Here is a 20,484-nt window from a genome sequence, read left to right as displayed (position 1 = left end):
CTCCTCTGCTTCATGTATAAATAGTACAAACCTTTGCACATTTAGTAAAAAATTAAGCCATACTAACTTCAGTGAGGCGTTGTTATTCTTTCAAAGACTCCTGGTAAGATGCAACATGCATTTAACATATGGGACTTACTTCTAAGTAAACACGTGCACAATTATTCGGCTTCGGTTTTACTTGCACGGTTTGCTTTTTTGAAGAACGGCACTGTCAATGCATTCCTTCTCTTAAGGCTGCCAGGTCTCCCGCGAACCCCAACCGCAGCTATTTCAAGACCAGCAACAGCTTTTCGTGAAGAAATTAGACAGGTGAAGGAATGCCCCCGCCCCCGTCAGTTTTGGCGAAACCTTTCCTCCGTTTCAATCTTAACTGGAGAGGCCATTTTATTTTGCAATATAAACATGGAAAGTGCTTAATACCTACACGCAAAAGCACGTTAAAAAGACAAGACTGGAGCCTGCTCGGGGACGGGTGGGGTGAGAAATGCGTAGCCCAACAGGCCGCTTCTGGAGGGGACCAGTTTGGGGCAGGCTGGGAGACGGAGACGGCTGGCGACTGAAGGGCTGGAGCGCGGTCTGGAAAGGGCACACATGCCCTACCTACGCTCCCCATCGACGCCTCTGCTGCAAGCGCGGTGCGGCGGCTGAACGCCCACAGCAGGGCCACCTAGGGAGGCGAGCGTGGAAGGGGGAGTGGAAGAGGTTAGGGGCGGCAGCGGCGCTCTTTCGGCCTCCCCTCCAGCTCTAGCTCCGCGCTCCCTCCGGCCGCCCCCTCATAGCTCTCCCCAGCTGCCATGCCCAAGATGGCGGCTGCAGCACACGGCTAAGACGGGGAAGGGGCAAAAATCGCGGCGGCCTCCATTTCTCCCACTCCCCTTTTCTCTCTCCGCACCCCCGACGCGGCGGCGCTTACTCGGCCGCTGGGTCCCGCCTCCCGCTCCTCCCCGTCCCCACCCGAGCCAGCCAGCCAGAGCCGAGGAGGAGCAGCCGGAGGAGCCACCGGAGAGGGAAAGTTGCAGCCAGGGGGCCCCGGGTGCCCAGGAGCCCACAGCGGGAGCCGGGGCCCCAGCAGCAGCGGCAACGCCACCGGCCCCGCAGGAGCTGGGCTCAGACGCCTCGGCCAGCCGCTCCTCCTCCTCCTCCTCCTCCTCCTCCTTTTCACGCCGCCCCCAGCGGCCTTGGCCCGGCCTGAGGGAGACGGTAAAGAAGCAGGCAGGCAGGCCAGCCGGCGGTGGTCGGGGGCGAAGGCGGCTGTCAACGCGTCAGTCCGTCCGCCCCACGGAGGCGACAGCAGGAGAGCCTCCGGGGCAGCTGTCAGGGGGAAAGAAGGTGGGGTTCCAAGTTGGGGTTGATCTCTGATTTGGGGGAGGGGGGCTGTCGAGGAAGGGGCGGGGCGCAGAGGCGTGCAGAACGTCTGCAAAACGGGGCGAAGGCGAAGAAGTGCGATTTGGGCGGGAGGAGGAGGAAGGGGTAGATGCAAAGAGGGAGGTGCGGTGCAGGTGGTCTTGGGAAAAGGTGGGGTGCAACGGCCCTATTTGGGCTGCGAAGAGGTGCAGGCCCCCCCAAGAGTGACTAAGGGAGGGAGGGGTTTGGAGGTTGGGGAGGGGGCAAGGAAGGGGGCGTGGCGCCTAAGTGGCTATGGGCTAGAGGCAAAGGGAATTATATAATTGTGCGTGTGAAGGGCGAGGGGGCAGCAACGTGAGCGGCCGGGAGGAGACGAGAGTGGAAGGGAAAGGGGAGGAGGCAAACAGGAGGAGGGGGTCCGGGAAGTAATGTGGATCTAAGGGATAGAAGGGGGATCTTATCGTGGTAAGTTAAGTGGTGCTTGGAATCGAATCTGTGACAAGGAGGCAATGTTCCTGCAGAAAAAGCGTTTTGGCTGAAGATTTAAGGGCAAAGAGCAATTTGGATAGTAGAAAGGGGGTTGCTTGGTGAGCAAAGAAGGTTTCCTTTTATTTATAGTTAGATACTGTTGGGAGAATTTACTGTGTAAAAAATTCCACTCTACCAATGAACCCTTCCAAGGTACTGCTATAGTGAAAAATCTGAAACAATCTACCCCACTGCTTCTCGCCAGCTACAGAAAAGACTAGGAAGTCTTCACATTGTCCATGCTTGTTGGTCCCTAAGATTATCATTGTAGGATGAGCTTGCTGGAAGGATCCCCTAAGCCGTCTGAAGAAAGTGCTAGAAACCTCGGTGCAGGTTGGAAGCATAATATCTTGAATATATGTAGAAGTCAGTGAATACTTTCTTGTGTAGGATAATTGTGTGGAAGGAGGTCACTTTAGAAAATGAGGTGTGAAGTTCAGAAAGAGTTTGAAGTGAGCATCAAACTCGGTGAGATTTGATATATAAAAAGCTTTCTTTTTGTATCTTGGGTTAAAGAAGAATAGGAAGCAGTGTTGAAAGTGACTTATCCCCACCACATATTAGCGGTGGTGGTGGTGGTGGTGGTACAATCTGGCCTTGAAACAGGAAGGTTTTGCTCTCCTACTGGCAAATTACGGAGAGTAATTGTAGTGAATAGAGTTTTTCATTGCTTTTCCTTTTAGGTGACTCTGGCACTCCTTGATAGCAGAGGCGGTTGCTTTGAGAAGTCATTTGCTTGTCTCTCCAGTAAATGTTGCAGGCAGATAGGGCCACAGATTTATAAAGAATTGTATGCTGAACTAGTGGATTCCTTCACTAGGTGGGGGAGAATTGGATTAGATGATCTCAAAGATCCTTTCCACCTTCACATTCTATGATTAATAATGAGCAATTTAACTATATGTATGCTGACTGATGCTGCTTTCAATTTGTATCCTTTCAAATTCCATTCCATTGCTTTTTAAAATAAGGGATAGAGGAGAATGATTTGCTTGACAATGGCTTTCTCCCCCTCCCCCCCAGTACATGTCAGGCTCTTAACTGACAATCTATTTGTGCATTTCTTGTTTTAAGAAAATGCAAATGCTAGCAGTTGCTATCAAGTTTAATAGAAGAATAATAAAGTTGCATCCTTGTTGTTCTTTGTATGATATGATCCTCCATTATGATTATCCTGCTTTGATACTTGGAGTGGGGGGCTGGCATACTTCACAAAGAAAATTGGAATGGTGACAGTTATATAGTCACAGGGAAGTTTAGTCCAAAGCAGTGTTTCTCAACCTCAACAATTTTAATATGTGTGAAGCTTGTCTGGGGAATTTGGGAGTTGAAGTCCACATATTTTGTTGCTGAGTTGAGAAACACTGCTTTAGACTATAAAGTTCCCTGTCATTTTGTGACTATCATCGTGGAGAATAAGTGTTCGTTTCTTTTAAGTGGAAAAAAATTGATGTTGCCCGTTGTTATCTTCTAATATTAATTTATTTATACCCCATGTCTGTAAACTTGGTGCTTAATTAACTGTTTACATGTTCCCATTTCAGGGGGCTTTGGGAAAAGAAAGTAATGAATTTCAACTATTCTGCTTGATAGAAATTAAAATGGTAAAGAGATATCAAATAGCTTTTATATTAATTTGGGTTTGAGATCTTAATTTTTGAGGGTAAAGGAATTAATTATAAACAAAGATTTTGGGACGATGGGAGACATCTGATAGTATTAACATGACTATCTGGAAATCATACTCTGTTTCTGATTGCTAACTGGTTTGATTTCATGTAAAAGGTTTTTTCAACTGTCTGACCTTTTCCCACTTTTGAGCTATCAAATGAACATTGAATATGTTTATAGCTATTATAGTTTAATGTGCTATACCTGAAGCATGATATTATTAGTTCGTGTTACATTTATATTCCTGAATTACTTGTTTATATATATAATCTAGTTTCCTAAGTGCATGCCCATAACCTTCTAAGTTACCTGACAGTTTTTAAGCTCATACCTTAAAAAGTGTAAAAATCAGGGAAAATTGAACTATTCAAACATTCCATTTAACCCAGAAACCGTGATTGAAAGGTGACTTCCTTTCACTGTGGGTTGGAGGAAATGAACCTTGCCGTGGGAGGTTCTTAGAACTTTCTCATCATTCTCCCCATTACTGTATATTATGATGATTTTACTAAATTCATGCTGAAAAACAGGAAAGTGTTCTCTGAAGTAAAGTGTGATGAGTTAAAAAAGATACTTATTTCTTGATTTCAGCCATGGAATAGGACATGCTAATTATTGGAGCCTTTATATGGGCCATACTCTGCTATTCTATTGCTTGCTCTATTTTCTTTAGAAGAGGGGGCTACAATATACAAATGTAGGAAAAAGAAGATTATATTGGATTGGATATTGAATTGGAATATCTAGGCCAGTGGTTCTCAACCTTGGCAACTTCCCAGAATTCCCCAGGGAGCATGATCTAAACTGATACCATCTTAAACTTCTTCAGATCTGTATCCTATTTTTCAGTTCAAATTACCATCTTCATAGCCTAACCTGGTCAACATTACAAAACATTGAAAAGTTTTTTTAATTAATTAAAATTAATTGATGCTAACAGCTGAATTAAGAAATAGAGAAAAGACAAATGGAGAGAGGCTTAGCATGAACACAACTAATTTGATTTCAGTGAATTGAGACTAGTTGCATTTGTTTTGTGGTTTGTTCGCGTTTAAAATAGCATGTATCTAACTATCTATTGTGGATTAATTTTATGTATAAACAATGCTTCTGTGGCTTGTTCAGTATTAGCATGATTTATGAGCCTGGCCTATAGGTGAGCTCAAACAAAAAGATAGGGAAAGGAAAAGAGACTTGTACGTAGATTCCTATTGAGATGAATTTATCATTTGAAATGAATCTTAAAACTTTTAAACCATTTAAACATTTCATCTTCAAATACCTCAAAAATGATTGAAGTAGCTTGTTTTGAATTTAAAATAGTTTTGAATTTAAAAGATTTTGTACAGTATGACCTGCAGACTTTTGTAACTGGCTCCTGTATTCATAACTGGATTCATAGATCTAGCTAAATCATACTACAGTTTGGTTAGTCTGAACTCAGCCATTATGATTTATTGACTGTGATTTAAATCAAACCAGCTTAGTCCACTGATTATAATTAAAAATACATAGCTTAGCATTAATTGTCCCCCTGTATGATTAGCTGATAGCAGTCTCAGGAGTTATTCAGTTTGACTCTGAAAATGGATCTGGAATAGGCATGTTCTGGGGTGGAAAAGGCAAGTATTTCAGTCAGGTACAGTCTAAGAGAAAGCAAAGCACTGGCAAGATTGAGGAGAGGGTGAGTGGGCTGGATGATATGCTGTGGTTGAATTAATGGCGATGGCAGCCAAGGCAAAGGAAGACTGGAGAAAAGACGGTGGAATGGACCCTGGTAAGTAGAAGGAAGATGGAGAGAGGGTTGGGTGAATATGCACTGGCTAAGGAAAGGAAGTTGGAGGAGAGGGGTGGTTGAATAGGTAAGTGTGGGTGGTGGCAGCCAAGTGGAAAGATGTTCAGAGAGTGATAGGTAGACTAGAAGTCTTTGCATACTTGAACCATAGTAGGTCAAAGCAGATGTGAGGAGAAGGAGAATGCTAAAAGATCAACAGATGGGCTGGCCAAGAGGAGGAAGAGAGGGAATCATAGGGCATGCCAGCCTTGTCTTACTCGCCAGTAAGAATTTTTTTTCCTCTCATCTAAAACCTAGAAGAACCAAAGTGATCCAGGTTTTCATTTGGCTGGATTGTGTCCCACTGAGATGTCTATTAATATTTCAGAAATTTTTATTCCTTGCACAGAGTAAACTGTGTTTTCCATTTCATACATGCTTTTAATACCAACTATATTTTGGTCACATTATACTTTTTGCATGCTTGAAAAAATATTATTAAAAGTGACATCCTTAACAAAAATATCTTCAGAGACTACTATTAGTGGAGTTTACAGACAGTTATTTAAGCCAGTTGTTAACTGAGTTCTTAGAAATTTGATCAGATGTAGCGTCTCCCTTGCCTTCAATTCAAAGCAATTAAGGTTTAATTAACAAATCAGTATATTTTAGATAGTTTGGTTAAATCTTTTTTTGTTCACAATTCTTTTGTGGCAAACAGATCAATATTCATAAGTATGACATATTTAGAGTTTGTTATGCAAAGTAAGTTACTGAAATAACAATTTTGATTATTTAAAATGTGTACATTTCCCTACATTTTTGGCATGATTATAAGTGTTCAGCAATGTTACTTTCAAGGATCATTATATTTAAAACTATAAATATATTGTGTGGGGAAGCGGTCTACGTGGGGCTGACTGGGCCCATGCGAACCCTCCCACTGTATTGGCAATTTCTAGTCTCCCCATTTTAGAACTTTCCACTTTTTGTAATTTTATAATGTTTTACATTTAAAAACATTTTTAAAAAATGCAATCTTAAAATTATTTGGTTTTTAATGTTTTATTATATTGATCAAATTGTACACCACCTCCCTCTATGAGGGAGTGGGTGACTAAGAAGATAGAGAAATAAATAGTATTTGATCCTGTGCTGATTTTGTATGTTTGCCCACTGACAAAGAAATTATCAGTCTATAATTTTAATGGTAGGTTTATTTTAACAGTGAGAGACAGAATTAACAACAAAAAATACAGAAAAATGCATTTCAAAAAAGTTATAAATTGATTTGCATTTTAATGAGTGAAATAAGTATTTGATCCCCTATCAGTCAGCAAGATTTCTGGCTCCTAGGAGTCTTTTATACAGGTAAGGAGCTGAGATTAGGAGCACTCTCTTAAAGGCAGTGCCCCTAATTTCAGCTTGTTACCTGTATAAAAGACACCTGTCAACACAAGCAATCAATCAATTAGATTCCATACTCTCCACCATGGCCAAGACCAAAGAGCTGTCCAAGGATGTCAGGGACAAGATTGTAGACCTACACAAGGCTGGAATGGGCTATAAGAGTATCGCCAAGCAACTTGGTGAGAAGGTGACAACAGTTGGTGCAATTATTCGCAAATGGAAGAAAGACAAAATAACTGCCAATCTCCCTCTGTCTGGGACTCTGCAAGATCTCACCTCATGGAGTTTCAGTGATCATGAGTGAACCTAGAACTACACGGGAGGATCTTGTCAATGATCTCAAGGCAGGTGGGATCATAGTAACCAAGAAAACAATTGGTTACACACCATGCCATGAATGACTGAAATCCTGCAGCTCCCGCAAGGTCCCCCTGCTCAAGAAAGCACATGTACAAGCCCATCTGAAATGTGCCAATGAACATCTGAATGATTCAGAGGAGAACTGGGTGAAAGTGTTGTAGTCAGATGAGACCAAAATCAAGCTCTTTGGCATCAAATCAACTTGCTATATTTGGAGGAGGAGGAATGCTGCTTATGACCCCAAGAACACCATTTCCACCATCAAACATTGGGTGCTTTGGGGGTATTTTTTTGCTAAGGGGACAGGACAACTTCACCACATCAAAGGGATGATGGATGGGGCCATTTACCGTCAAATCTTAGGTGAGAACCTCCTTCCCTCAGCCAGGGCATTGAAAATGGGTTGTGGATGGGTATTCCAGCATGGCAATGACCCAAAACACACAGCCAAGGCAACAAAGGAGTGGCTCAAGAAGAAGCCCATTAAGGTCCTGGAGTGGCCTAGCCCAGCGGTTCTCAACGTTTCTGTGACGGCGACCCCTGTCACACACACGTTCTGCGCATGCGCGGCGTGGCGTGCATGGGGGCGGGCCCCCCGCGCGCGGCGCACATGCGCGGCACCACCCCCGGAGGCGCGCCGCCGCCCCCACGTGCGGCGCGCATGCACGGTGGCGCCCCCAGAGGCGCACCACCGCCCCCACGCGCGGCGCGCATGCACGGTGGCGCCCCTGGAGGCGCGCCGCCGCCCCCACGCGCGGTGCGCATGCACGGTGGTGCCCCCGGAGGCGCGCCGCCGCCCCCACGCGCGGTGCGCGTGCGCGGCACTGCCCCCCCAGAGGCGCGGCGCGCCCCCGGAGGGGACAAAATGGCGGATCGCCACGTTTGGCGACCCCACAAAAGAGGTCGATCGACCCCAAATGGGGTTGCGACCCATAGGTTGAGAACCGCTGGCCTAGCCAGTCTCCAGACCTTAATCCCGTGGAAAATCTGTGGAGGGAGCGAAAGTTTGAGTTGCCAAATATCAGCCTCAAAACCTTAATGACTTGGAGAGGATCTGCAAAGAGGAGTGGGACAAAATCCTTCCTGAGATGTGTGCAAACCTGGTGGCCCAACTACAAGAAACCTCTGACCTCTGTGATTGCCAACAAAGGTTTTGCCACCAAGTACTAAGTTATGTTTTGTGAAAGGATCAAATACTTATTTCATTCATTAAAATGCAAATCAATTTATAACTTTTTTGAAATGCGTTTTTCTGTATTTTTTGTTGTTATTCTGTCTCTCACAGTTAAAACAAACCTACCATTAAAATTATAGACTGATCAAACATACAAAATCAGCAGGGGATCAAATACTTTTTCCCCTCATTGTAATATTATGTCCCCAAAATGAGTTTTAAGTCAAATACATACAAGAATTGGAAATAGGAAAATAATATTTCTGATTTTTAACTTTCCTGAGAGTCTATTACACTTGCAAAACTTAGACAATGCTGTTAAAAATGAAGGCAGATGTATGTGTCCCAGGATAATGTTGTAGGATCCAATCTGAGTTGATCACCAGGGCCATAGGTTTAGTCTTCTGAGCTTTCGGACTCATTCTGGAGCCCATCCTCAGGGAACTTCTCTCTCACCATTCTGAGCCATCCTGGTGAGAGAAGTTCCATGAGGATGGGCTTCAGAATGAGTCCGAAAGCTCGGAAGACTAAATCTCTGGTCCTGATGACCAACCCAGATTGGATCCTGCAACAATGCTGTTATTTTTAAAAATAAAGCTAGTACTCTTCAGGGGGTTTTGAATGTCATGTTATAAAAATAAATTGCAAATATTATGTAAACAACTTACATTAAAATAATTACAAAAGTAAAATTTGGGATATAAGTTTGTTAATTATTTTATTTTTAGACAATTAAGGCTAGTCTGATGTTTGGTGCTCCATAGTAATTGAGAAATAGAAATGTCTAAATGTATTTTCTGGATTTTTTTTCATAGTTGCATGATTATTCATAAATTCATTGTTGCAATCAGTTTGCCTAGTTTTTGAGATAGATGGAAATTGCATCTTGTTTTTTATAAATCCTCTCATAGTTTGAGTAAGTCTCATTGACCAGTTTCAAGAATAATGTCAGTAAGTTTCAGTAATATTTTGATGGAGATGTGTAGGTTTGTTATATATATATTTTCTCTTCATCATATCTCTAGTTTTGTTGCACCTCCAGAGCTATAAGATCTTGCTTACTTCATAAATGTTTCCAGAACTGTAATCTGAATAATGAAATGAAGTTTGAATGCAGCTTCTATGTTAAAAGAATTCTGGGTAAGAATGCAGTTTTGAGTTGAAACTAGTTAACATTTCCATTAACCAAGAGTGACCTGTGCATTATCAGGCTGCCAGTCGTTTTAGCTCCACTTTAATGCAAAACAAAAATAAATGTTCTTGCTTTTTTAGATTTAGAAGTGAATGCTGTTTTCACCATTTCAAAATTCATTGCATGCCAAATTATTTTGTAAGACTGGCTTGTACTTCAGGAGTGACATCTTTGTAAAACTTGGTAATTTGAAGACCATGCTTGCATGAATGTGTTTGAAATGAAGTGGATTATTTTTGATAAAACTTGAAAGAATGCATTAAAGTGCTCTCATTTTGATATAGGAGCCACATCAAACATTGAAACAACTTCCTGTTCAGAAAACACTTGCATGTAAAGAAAAGAAAGTAGTCTATGGTTTGCATGACTGTATAGAGAGTGTTACTTTCTTAGAGTGGTTAGAATGGAAATTTATCATTGCACTTAGTGAAAGTGCAGCTTTCTTCTATTTCCAAAAAAATGGCTTTAAAACTTGTCAGGAAATTGTCCAGATGTCTCTTATTGTATGAAATAATAATAATGAAACTGAAGCTTCTTGATGGTTTTTATATACAAGAAAAGCAAGATTGTGAGGGGAAAATCCCATAAAAATGACAAAACTCAGTTGTTATATTTCAGAATAAATACTTTGTATACTTTACTACATGTATGTAAGGATATTTTTTTCCTTATTTGAGGCTGGATTGGACAAGAATTCCAGCTGGAGTTCTCTTTACAGTTCCACTGAGTCACATTCTTTCCTCCATAATAATCCCCTTCCATTTTCCTTCAACAGTTTTCTGCAGAGGGTAGATGAGTGGCAAGATGGGTGATCAAAGCCCTGCCCCTTTATACATACATGCAATCCAAATGCGTATACAAAAAAGTTGGCCCTTGGATTGCATTGCAATGAAAACCATTACATCTGTTTTGAGCACTTTCTTCCCAATCAGTAAGACTGCATCCTTCCCAGTTGTAAATTAGCATTCCATGACACTGAGTCCTCAGAAGTCTGTTTTGAGTTCTAAATCTTTTTAAAGCAAAGAAGGTGGATAATACATCTTGGATACATAAAGTCTGCCATTCACTTTAGAACTACAGGGAATGCTTACATCTACATAATTTCAGTCCTTGTTACAGTGGAGGAATATTTTGATTTAAACTAATTTGCCTTGCTGCAATGTTTTATTGAGTTCTATGACTTATTTATGAGTTTAAACCAAATCTTGTATTCTCCAGCATGATGAGTGTAGAATCCACTGGTGGGTAATTTCAGCCTTCCTGCTCAGAAGAGACTAAGTCAGAACTTTAGCCACGCCTCCCTCTGGGTGTGTCTTCCCAGTTTTTTGACTTAGTCTCGGCTCAGTAGGGCGCAAATTTTTTGGCTCCTTAGCTAGGCTAGGTTAATTGATTTTCTAATTGAATCTAATTGACTTTAATTTATTTGGCAGTATTTAAATTGTAGTGTTTTCAATTGGGACTCAAATTGGCTAAATTTAGCATTGAAATTTGAGTTAGGCCTTCTGGCTTCGAGCCTAACAGGCTCCTGTGGAGAAGGCTGCAGGCCGCTTTCAGGTGGGGGCTTTCAGCTCCGAATAAGCGGATCACCGGGAGCGCAGACCAGCCGATCAGCTGGCTTGCGGCGATTGGAGTCTTTCTGAGACTCAGGCAATTCAGAGGCGTCCCTTTCATCTTCGCTGATATGAGGCTTCTCTCAGCTTCAGAATTCGGATTGCAGTGGAGGCTGCGCGACTAACAGCAAGTGCCTTTCAGGGGGAAAGTGCTTTATTTAAATTGGCTGTTTCTTTAAAGTTTCTTTCTGGCAGGGGGTTTGATTCCCTCTTATTCCTCTCCTTTGATGTGAGCGCTTTTCTTGGGAGGCACTGAATGGGCGCGGTCGCCATTTTGACCATGTGCTCTGGGGGCGGCTGCCATTTTGCATGTGTTATTAGGAGCGGCTGCCATTTTGAGAGTGCCTTTAGGCGGTCACCATTTTGAGTGTGTCATTAGGCATGGAAGCCATTTTGTAGGGATCTCGTGTTCCTCTAATGTACTGAGGCCTGCCTTTTATTACCATTGGTCTGCCTTGTCAGGTCTTTAACCGGGGGGAAGTTTTCAGTGCGTCATCAGGAGAATCACAGGGTTGATTCCTGGTCTGTATTGGTGTTATTATTCTAACTACTCATTGTGGTTCTATAACATATCCTTGATTTCTGGTGTGAGTTGAGTGAAGGGGAATTTAATGTAGATCCACCTGTTCCAATTAGTGTGTGGCATTTGTCATAGGCCTAGACAGGCAGTTCTAGGGAGCTGTCTGGCTGTCCTTTGCCATTGCTGTTGTGCAAAGCGAGGATCGTTTTCCATCTCTGTCAACTAGATCTGCGTGTTTGGATTCCCCCCACTTCTGGATATCTCCTACCCAGATTATCTAGACTGCAATGGCAGACAGTTCCTTGCCCCAGGCATCACAGGGCTCTGGTATTCCCCCTGCACAAACAAAGTGCAGATCTACTGATTTGGATACAGGGGGCAAAGAAAAAGGCCAAGACAAAACACATCTCCACCAAAGAGCCCTCCAAGGCAGCCGAGCGAGAGGCCTCGAGGAGACATCTGGTGCTGGAAAGGGAATTCTCCAAAGCCCAAAGGCTCATGTCCAGTGAAGCTGAAGTGGTTCCCCCCCCCCGTTCCATTGGACACTTCTCCATTTGAGCCTCCATTTGCACCTTCTCATGATGCCACTAGGGCTTGGTCTCCTCAGGGGGAAACTGAACAGGTTGGTCCCCCTCGCTCCTCATCATCATCTACTCATCAAGGTCCTGAGGCCACATTTATTCCAGCTGAGGCTGGAGCTAATTCTATGGAACAAAAGGATATGTGGTCAGATCAGTTTCAGGCTTTCATGCACAATGCGTTTATGCAATTCATGTCTTCTAGGGGACAATGACCCTTGCAACCACCACCACCTCTTTCTATAGCTCCTTCTCAAGGGGGACGTACTACAGTCCCCGGTTTAGGCATTTCTGAGACTTCTTCCCAGCTAGGGGAGGAGGGATCTGTTGACCTGGAGATAGCTGACACGCCCATGTCAGAAGATGAGGCAGCGCCTGAACAGGCGCCAACTTCAGGGCTTTTTGACCCTTCTCTTTTCAGGTCTCTACTGATAAAGGCCTGTACCACCGCCAACCTCATTTCGGTACAGGAGGAGAAACCTTCTACCTCCACCAGCCAGGAGTCTAACCCCTTGTTCGCTGAATAGGTTGTGGAGGACAAGCAGATTCCTTGTCCATATGTTTTCCGTACTACAGTGGAAAAGCAATGATCCTCTCTGGCTACTCTACCTTCTCCTAATAGTACAGAGAAGAAACTGTTCAATGTTTCTTCTTCATTTGCTTCCCTCTTGGAGGTGCCTTCTGTAGATACTCCCCTCACTTCTTTGTTTTCGACATCTGCTATTCCAGGGGATATAGCTGAGGCCCTGAAAGCGGAGGACAAGAAGTTTGAGTTTTCTCTCCGCCGAGCGCACCAGGCTTCGGCATGGGCGATCAAGGCTGCGACTTCATCCTCTTTCTTCGCAAGGGCATCAATCATGTGGCTTCGCGAACTGCAGGCAATTGTTCCCCCGGATCAGGTTCGGACACATCAGACACTAGGGAAGCTAGTGGCTGCTTCAGAGTACGTGGCAGACGCTTCTCTTCATTCGACCAGGTACTCTGCCAGATCCATTGCAGCCACGGTTGCCTCTCGTAGGTTACTGTGGCTGAAACAGTGGAGAACTGACTTGAAGTCAAAGTGGCATCTGTCCACGTCCAAATATAGCGGTACACAGTTGTTCAGGTCAATCCTCGAACCGCACATTATTGAGGGCAAGGATAAACGCAAGATTCTGGCTCACCCCTCCAAATGATCAGATAGGCAGTCACAGCAGGAGTTCCATAGGCAGGCCTTCCGTCCCAGTGCCTCCTGGGAGTGGAGGCAGCCCTTTTGGGCAGGGCAGTCCTGGGATTGGTCAAGAGGCTTGCGATCCTTTCTCCCCAGGCAGGATCGTCCACAGGACTGCCAGAGCATGGGAGCCAAGGGCCAATTCCAATCCAAATGTCCCTTCCGGGGCTCAGGTGGCCGCCCTTACAGGCGGTCCAAGTGACGCCAAGGAGGACTCTCCCACTGGGGGTCGCCTGGCGCTGTTCAGCAACATTTGGGAGGCTACCATCACTGACTCTTGGGTCAGGGAAACCGCCAAGTACAGTCTCACCCTAGAGTTCTACTCTCTTCCCCCAGACTGTTTCATACAGTGCCCGGTGTCATGAAACGCAATCAAGGCAAAATTGGTAGCCACGGCCATCTCCCATCTGACAGAAATCAAAGCCATAGAACCAGTACCACAGGAATAGGAAGGAAAGGGGTTTTACTCCATTCTGTTTGTGGTCCCCAAAGCCTCGGGGATGGAGGGCGATACTGGATTTAAAGGGTCTGAACTACTTCTTGACCTACAGAAGGTTCAAGATGCAGACCCAAAAGTCCATTCTTGCCAGTATTAGGAAAGGGGACTTCCTCTCCTCCATAGATCTGACAGAGGCGTAATTACACATCCCAATACTTCCAGAATACCTCAGGTTCCTTCGGTTTTGTTATGCACACCAGCATTACCAATACAGAGCCCTTCCCTTTGGTCTATCTTCAGCTCCAAGGGTTTTCACAAAAATTTTGGCAGTCTTGGCGGCTCACCTCAGGATGATACCGGTGCGCGTGCAATGCTATCTAGATGACATCCTAGTTCAGTCCAGTTCTTTCCAGTCGGCTCAGTCAGACCTGGAAGTCACGATACATACCTTTCAGGTTCACGAGTTCTCAGTGAACTTCAAAAAGAGCCACACGATCCTCACAAAGCGCTTCCTACATCTGGGGGCGATCATAGATTCAGACCTTTGCAAGGTCTATCTTTCACAGGAACGTCGGGTCAGCATCCGAAAGCTGGTACATCAGGTTCGGAGAGACAAAACAATGCCCCTGGTACAGCTGTCTCAACTCTTGGGAAAGATGATTTCTTGCATGGGGATTGTTCCGTGGGCCAGGCTTCACTCAAGAAGCCTTCAGTGGTTCCTCCTTCCCTTTCAGAAACAGAACCTCAGTTCCTCCAACAGAAAGGTCAGGGTCCCCCACCACACTCTGTTATCCCTCCTATGGTGGGCTTCATCCGCAATGACCAAGGGGACCATCTTCAAAAAGCCCCTCAGGCTCACCTTGACTACAGACGCCAGTCTGTTCGGTTGGGGTGCCCATCTTCAGACTCATCTGGCCCAGGGACAGTGGTCCGGGTCGGACCTAGTTCATAGTATAAATTGGCTCAAACTCAGGGCCATACACTTAGCACTCCGGCAGTTTTCCTCCCTAGTGATGGGACAGCACGTCCTGATTCTGACGGACAACGTGATGGCCAAGGCTCATGTCAACAAACGGAGGGACCTGATCCTGGTGGCTCATGCAGGAGGCCTTGGAACTAGGTCTGTGGGCAGAGTCCACCCTGGGGTCCATCAGGGCGGAACACATTTCGGGGGAGGCAAATCGACAAGCAGATTCCCTGAGCAGGGTCACAGTGGACCACTCGGAGTGGCGACTGGACCTGGCACTGTTCAGGGAAATCTCGATAAGGTTTGGCTGTCCACATCTGGATCTCTTTGCCTCCCCGTGGAACACTCAACTTCCCAGATTCTTCTCTAGGTTCCCAACATGGAGAGCGGAGGGAACGGACGCCCTCCGGTGCCAGTGGCCAGGGGGGCCTGCTTTATGCCTTTCCTCCCCCCCCCCCGTTGTTACAGGCAACCATCCGCAAACTGATTCAGGAAAGGCGGAGATAATCTTGATTGATCCACATTGGCTAAGGCGTCCATGGTTTCCGACCTTGTGGATCTATCGCTCTCACCACTGTGGAGGATTCCCCAGGAACAAGTGGCTCTCAGCCAAGGGAATCTTCAGCATCCAGATCCACAGTGGCTCCAGTTAGCCACCTGGCACTTGAGCGGGAAGGTTTAGCTAGGCAATCCTATTCCTCCGGGGTGATCTCGATGATTCAAGCCTCAAGGCGCCCCTCGACTAATAGGATTTATGATGCCACGTGGAGGAACTTCTGCACGTGGTGCACTAGACAACACCTCAGGCAGCTCTCGGTCACAATTCCCAATATTTTGGACTATCTGCTGGAAGGTTTGAACAAGGGTTTATCACCCAGTACTATCCGCAGGCAGGTCGCGGCCTTGTCAATGGTCCTTACCTGTGACAACTTGGTTCCTTTGTCGCAACATCGGCAGTTAGTGCTTTCCTAAAGGGGGTGGTTAATGCTAGACCGCCCGCGGTACATCGCTATCCATCTTGGGACCTACTTAGGGTGTTACAGGCTCTTACCTCTCCTCCGTTCGAGCCTCTCAGTTCCTGTTCTCTTCATTTTCTGTCTTTGAAAGTGGCATTCTTAGTAGCCATAACTTCGGCTAGAAGGATTTTGGAATTAGCCGCACTCTCAGTTAGGAGTGATTTGTGTACCTTTTTCGAGGATAGGGTGGTTCTCAGATTGGACCCTTCCTTCATTCCAAAGGTTAATACCTTGTTTCACAGATCCCAAGATCTGGTTCTTCCGAATTTTTGTCCGAATCCTTCACATAGTCTAGAACGACAGTTGCATAAATTGGATGTGCACAGGGCTCTGCGTTATTATGTCAAGCGAACCTCGGCCTTTCTCAAGTCGGAGGTCTTGTTTGTGTCATTTCAACCCTCCGCCATGGGTCAGAAGGTTTCATCTTCGACTATTGGTAGGTGGATAAGGGCATGCATTGCTCGGGCCTATCTTTCTCAGTCACTTCCAGTTCCTGCACACATCACGGCTCACTCGCAGCGCAGCTGCGTCAGTGGCCTGGTCCACCCAGGCTTCGGTCGAGGAGATATGTAGGGCAGCGACGTGGTCTTCCCTTTCTTCATTTGTCAGACATTATAGGATAGATATGTTTGCAGTGGCGGATGCCCCGTTTGGCAGACGGGTCCTATAACAGGTGGTTTCTTCTCAGGGGACACAAGCCTAGACTCTCCCCCCCCCGTAGGGACATGAGCGGCTTTGGTATGTCCCACCAGTGGATTCTACACTCATCATGCTGGAGAAGGGGCGTTGTCTTACCTGAACGCCTTTTCTCAGCATGATGATGTAGAATCCACGCCCTCCCTTTACGGCAGTCTAGGCAGGTGTCAGGATGATTGGAGCCATTGCACCAGACTTCGTCAGGGATGCTTCGCCTCGTCAAAAACTGGGAAGACACACCCAGAGGGAGGCATGGCTAAAGTTCTGACTTAGTCTCTTCTGAGCAGGAAGGCTGAAATTACACACCAGTGGATTCTACATCATCATGCTGAGAAAAGGCGTTCAGGTAAGACAACGTCCCATTTGTCCTAACATAGAATATTAGGGACAGTTTGGGGTAGTGGTTAAGGCAACAACCTGGAAATCAGGAATCTGAGTTCTAGTCCTGTTTAGGCATGAAGCTAGCTGTTATCTTGGGCTAGTCACTGTCTCTCAGCTCTAGGGAGGATGCAATGGCAAACTGCTTCTGAAATACCTTGTCAAGAAAACTGCAGGATTTGTACAGACAATCTTTGAGAATCAGGTACCATTGAACGGAGAAAACAAAATCCCCAGTAAGATAATCAGTTTGATTTCTATGCACACCGCCTTGTGATACCCATGTATATAGGCATCTTTCTAGTAGTTGGAAGGTTGTGTTAGCAATGCAGAAATCACGGAACACACTCTCTCAGTCCTATATGCAACCCGAGTTCTCTAGCTAATAACTAAATAAGTAAATTTAAAAAAAATGCAAGATAGTAATGATTTTTTAAAAAACATTTAAAATTATAAGTGTTGTGTTCTAATACTTAGGGGAAGGGAATCCCTGCTTAATGTAATGTTATTGTTTAATTTAGGCTTGGTAATCCAATAATTATTAATCTTTTTAATTATCATTACAGAGAATCCAAATATCTCTCGTATATAGCAGAGAATGCTGAAAAAATTGGTCAGGTTCTTCTTTCTAATCTAAATAAATTGAGAATGTATCAAACAATATAACTCACACTTTTTCCTAGCTCATTATCATGAAGTTCCTTAGAAAAAATAAAAATGATTTTGCAATACTCATTAATTCTTTTTTTTTTTTTTTTTTTTTTTTTATTTAAAATTTTTACATTTTACAAAAACAAATCCCCTTCCCATACCCCCCCCTACCTCACCCCCCCCCCTTCCCAAGCTCCCAAACCCTCCCCTGGACTTCCCAGAGCTGAGTACAGGCTTAATTAAAAAAAAAAAAAACTTAAAACACTTTTAAAACCTAAACAAATTTAAATACAATCATCATTCTATATAAGCTCCCTCCAAAAACACAAATTTAAACATTACTTTCTTTGAATATCTATATCTATAATATAAAATCTAATTTCTCCCTCTTTCTTTATCCTAAAACGAAAAAATAAACATACAAATCTTTGTTATACCATTAAAGCTAAATACTCTTAAAGAACTTAAAGTAAGTACATATTTCCTTCAATCTTCATAATCTTCTCTCCTATCCAAAAAGAAAAAAAAAAAAAAACAAAAAACAAAAACTTAAAAAACCTATAAGTCCTAAACAAATCTAAGCACATTTAATTAAACAAATTATTTTGTCTTAAAAATATTAATAATAATATTTAAAAACTAAAAACACTTTTAAATCCTAAACAAATCTAAATACAATCATCACTCTATATAAACTCCCTCCAAAACCACAAATTTTTAAAATTTAAAACATTAGAATCCACTCACTAAAATAAGCAAATTATAATCCCTTCAAAACACAAATTTAAACAATATTATCATTAAAGGTTCAAAACTTAAAACAACAAAGTTAATAAACACATTAAACATTTCAATCTTCACCAATAACTAATTCCATCCATAAAAAACTACATCCTTATCAATCTCAATTATATTAGTATTATTAATTATTCACATTCCAGTTTTTTCCATTCTCCATTCTTCCATTCTTCCATTTCCCTTCTCCATTCTTGTATCAAACTCGTAAGAAATGCTGCAAGTTCTGCCTTAGGAGACTGCTCCAAAATTCCTGAATCTCCCATCGACTCCGAAGCCAATAAGGGTTCCTTAAATTCCTCCTTGTATTGATCTTTACAATTGTAAGTTGTACAAGTTATCCTCTGCCCATTCCTCTCTTGTTGATGCCCCTCAGACTGAGATTTCCCAGTTTCCATTTCAGGCAACAATTCCACCCTTAAAGATTGCTCCAAAGACTTTGTAGGTCTAACATCTCCCAGAGATTCAGAAACCACTAAATATGAAACTTCCTTAACCTTCTTCTGTTGCTGCTTTTCTTTGGGATTATATACTGCACAAGTTGTCTTCTGCTCCTCAACCTGGACTTGTTGAGGCCTCTCACACAAAGATTCTCCAGTTTTCATAAATATAGGCTCTTCAAACTGTGATTCTACATTCTTTTCTTCCAAAGCTTTAAACTTAATTGATGGCGATGCACATACCCCCAGGACCGAAGTATAAAAATCTTTTGCTTGAAAAACAGTATTAAGTCTATAACATGTCCCCAGGTAATTCACCACCATTCCAATCGGAACATCCCATCTGAATGAAATTTTTCTCTTTTTAAGTTCATTTGCTAAAAAAGCAAACTCCTTTCTTCTTCTTAAAATTTTAGATGGGATCTCTTTAAAAATTATAACATCTTGTGAAGCAATTTGAAATCTCTTCTTATAATAGGCTTGCACAATTTCATTGCGTAAAGATCTTTTACCAAAGTAAATTACCACATCTCTTGGCAGATTCTTCTGTGCTGCCACCACAGAGTTAACCCTAAATAATTTTTCAATTTCATTAAGTATTCCCTCTTTTTCTTTATTCAAAATCAATGCAAAGTCCTTTGCAACCATCTCCTTCAGATCTCCTTGCAAAGACTCTCCCAGGCCTCTAATTCTTAAGGCATATTCCATTTGTCCATATTGAAGCATAAGAATCTCATTTTCCATTTCTTTTTCCATACTTTCAATTTTCCCCTCCATTATGTCCACTTTTTCAGCTACCTCTTCCACATGGGAGTTCACCTTTTCAAGAACAGAAGCAACACCTTCTAAAGCCAAAACAAAATCTTGTCTCAAGATCTTATTGTTTTCCTCTAAAATCTTTTTCATTTCTGCCCTAATTTGAATTATAACATCTCCCATCATGTCTTGCAAGTCCTTCATAGTTATTAGCTGACCCCCAGAAGAGGGTGAAACTGTTGATTTAGAAGCTGTAGAAATCCCTGGACGCTTTGGAGCCATCTTAAAGAAAAACCTTTAGTCCTTCTTAAGAAATTATAAAAATTCCTTCAAAAATCATAACTCCCTCCAAAGAAGGTCATTATAATAAAAAGAAAAAAGGGAAAAAAAGGAAGAGAAAAAGAATTAAAAAAAAGTTTTACTCCTTCTTAAAAATTAAATACTCATTAATTCTTATTGTTTATAATTAATTGAAGCAGTTTATTTAAAGCTACCAGTGAGCCATGTGCATGATGCTAATATATACTGTCTTTAGTGATGAATTTTGTCCTTCGGTCCAGCTGAAGAGGAAGTTTAATCTATGGCAGTGATAGCGAACCTTTTAGAGACCGAGTGCCCAAAAACTGGCCCCACCCCGCTCCACCCCCTGCCGTGTTCCCACCCCGCCTGCCTGCAGGGCCACTCACCACCTCCAGGGTCCGCCGCAGATCGCCCAGCAGCGCTATGGCAGCTATGCCCTCTGCCTGCGCCCCACAGCATCAACTGTGCGCGATGAGGTGTGAGGGCAGAGTCTTTATGCTGCCTGGCTGCCATGTCCTTGGCTGCACTGCTCCGCGTGGGTCACGCTCAGGGGTGACTCCTCCCGGGGGGCTGCTTGTGAGGGGGTCGCAGGGGGAGGCAAGGCTGGAGCAATGGCACGTGTGCCCACAGAGAGGGCTCCAAGTGCCACCTCTGGCACCCATGCCATAGGTT

General features: G+C 43.7%; 1 protein-coding gene across 3 annotated transcripts in view; it reads left to right on the top strand.

Annotated features, from left to right (window-relative positions):
- The first annotated feature begins 977 nt into the window (after positions 1-977).
- Positions 978-20,484, top strand: part of NCOA1 (nuclear receptor coactivator 1) — a 329,445-nt gene continuing 309,938 nt past the window's right edge. For 2 of the 3 annotated variants that reach the window (XM_039345935.1, XM_039345936.1), the window contains exon 1: positions 979-1,332. The gene's annotated coding sequence lies outside the window, so the exon portion shown is untranslated. Of the gene's footprint in view, positions 1,333-20,484 lie in introns of all 3 variants that reach the window. The other variant, XM_039345940.1, reaches the window with a different exon arrangement.

The sequence above is a fragment of the Crotalus tigris genome, unplaced genomic scaffold (genome assembly GCF_016545835.1).
Source record: "Crotalus tigris isolate CLP2741 ecotype Arizona unplaced genomic scaffold, ASM1654583v1 scf7180000017987.690289119674:8195010, whole genome shotgun sequence".
NCBI classification, from domain to species: Eukaryota; Metazoa; Chordata; class Lepidosauria; order Squamata; family Viperidae; genus Crotalus; species Crotalus tigris.
This window is presented reverse-complemented; position numbering and strand designations above follow the sequence as displayed.